We start from the raw sequence: 2,293 nt of genomic DNA on the forward strand, positions 1-2,293 counted from the left end.
AGAGGCCATCGCTATGCATGTAGCGAATTCGAATGGGAAATGAGGGGCTCGTTGAAAATAAGACAGAAATAAGAATTGGCCGTCAAGAAGACCTCGGAAAGCAAAGGGGAGGAAGTAGTAGCTCAAAACGAAGAATTTGGAAAATAAGAAACTGGAGAAAAAATTCCCGCAAGGTGGGATCCGAAACCACGACCTCCAGAATACCGGTCTTGTGCAATAACCACTACGCTACTGACGGGGCTCCTTTAGCCTCCACTTTCTGGGGTATTTATGTTCAGGTGTTTTGGTTTCCTGCACTTGGGGGTTGTAGCCAGCGCCACTCGGACCACTCGGGGTGAAGGGGACCTTCTTTTTAACCCCCAGGCCGTGACTCGAGCGTCTACGACATGTCGAGAGTAGTCAACCAGCGTTGAACCCTCTGAAGCTCCCTATGGCACCAAGACTGCCAAAACAGAGGCCATCACTATGCAAGTACCGAATCAGAATAGGAAATGAGGGGCTCGTTGAAAATAAGACAGAAATACGAATTGGCAGTCAAGAAGACCTCGGAAAGCAAAGGGAAAGATGTAGTAGCTCAAGATAAAGAATTTGAAAAATAAAAAGTGGAGAAAAAATGCCCGCCAGGTGGGATCCGAACCCACGACCTCCAGAATACTGGTCTGGTGCCGTAACCACTACGCTACCGGCGGGGCTCCTTTAGCCTCCACTTTCTGGGGTATTTATGTTCAGGTGTTTTGGTTTCCTGCACTTAGGGGTGGTAGCCAGCGCCACTCGGACCACTCGACGTGAAGGGGACCTTCTTTTTAACCCCCAGGTCGTGACTCGAGCGTCTACAACATGTCGAGAGTAGTCAAACAGCGTTGAACCCTCTTAAGCTCCCTTTGGCACCAAGACTGCCAGAACAGAGGCCCTCGCTATGCATGTAGCGAATCCGAATGGGAAATGAGGGGCTCGTTGATAATAACACAGAAATAAGAATTGGCCCTCAAGAAGAACTCGGAAAGCAAACGGGAGGATGTAGTAGCTCAAGATAAAGAATTTGGAAAATAAGAAAGTGGAGAAAAATGCCCGCCAGGAGGGATCCGAACCCACGACCTCCAGAATACCGGTCTGGTGCGATAACCACTACGCTACCGGCGGGGTAACTTTAGCATCCACTTTCTGGGGTATTTATGTTCAGGTGTTTTTGTTTCCTGCGCTTGGGGGTGGTAGCCAGTGCCACTCGGACAACTCGGGGTGAAGGGGACCTACTTTTTAACTCCCGGGCCGTGACTCGAGCGTCTACGATATGTCGAGAGTCGTCGACCAGCGTTGAACCCTCTTAAGCTGCCTATGGCACCAAGACTGCCAGAACAGAGGCCCTCGCTATGCATGTCGCGAATCCGAATGGGAAATGAGGGGCTCGTCGAAAATAACAGAGAAATAAGAATTGGCCATCAAGAAGACCTCAGAAAGCAAAGGGGAGGATGTCGTAGCTCAAGACGAAGAATTTGTAAAATAAAAAAGCTGAGAAAAAATGCCCGCCAGGTGGGATCCGAACCCACGACCTTCAGAATACCGGTCTGGTGCGATAACCACTACGCTACCAGCGGGGGTAGTTTAGCCGCAATTTCTGGGGTATTTATGCTCAGGTCTTTTGTGTTTCCTGCACTTGGGGGTGGTAGCCAGCGCCACTCAGACTACTCGGTGTGAAGGGGACCTTCTTTTTATCCCCCGGGCAGTGACTCGAGCGTCTACGTCATTTCGAGAGTGGTCAACCAGCGCTGAACACTCTTAAGCTCCCTATGGCACCAAGACTGCCAGAACAGAGGCCCTCGCTATGCATGTAGCGAATCAGAATAAGAATTGAGGGGTTTGTTGAAAATAAGACAGAAATAAGAATTGGCAGTCAAGAATAGCTCTGAAAGCAAAGGGGAGGATGTAGTAGATGAAGATAAAGAATTTGGAAAATAAGAAAGCTGAGAAAAAATGCCCGCCAGGTGGGATCCGAACCCACGACCTCCAGAATACCGGTCTGGTGTGATAACCACTACGCTACCAGCGGGGCTACTTTAGCCTCCAATTTCTGGGGTATTTATGTTCAGGTCTTTTGTGTTTCCTGCGCTTGGGGGTGGTAGCCAGCGCCACTCGGACTACTTGGGGTAAAGGGGACCTTCTTTTTATGCCCCGGGCCGTGATTCGAGCGTCTACGACATGTCGAGAGTGGTCGACGAGCGTTGAACCCTCTTAAGCTCCCTATGGCACCAAGACTGCCGGAACAGAGGCCCTCGCTATGCATGTAGCGAATCAGAAT

The 2,293-nt window shown here is 50.1% G+C and overlaps 1 non-coding gene across 1 annotated transcript; it reads right to left on the minus strand.

Annotated features, from left to right (window-relative positions):
• Positions 1–616: 616 nt before the first annotated feature.
• Positions 617–689, minus strand: Trnat-agu (transfer RNA threonine (anticodon AGU)). The gene has a single exon. It is a non-coding gene; the product is annotated as a tRNA-Thr (tRNA).
• Between the last annotated feature and the right edge of the window lie 1,604 nt (positions 690–2,293).

The sequence above is a fragment of the Haemaphysalis longicornis genome, unplaced genomic scaffold (assembly GCF_048455015.1).
Source record: "Haemaphysalis longicornis isolate Haplotype H1 unplaced genomic scaffold, Haemaphysalis longicornis Haplotype H1 scaffold_4, whole genome shotgun sequence".
NCBI lineage: Eukaryota > Metazoa > Arthropoda > Arachnida > Ixodida > Ixodidae > Haemaphysalis > Haemaphysalis longicornis.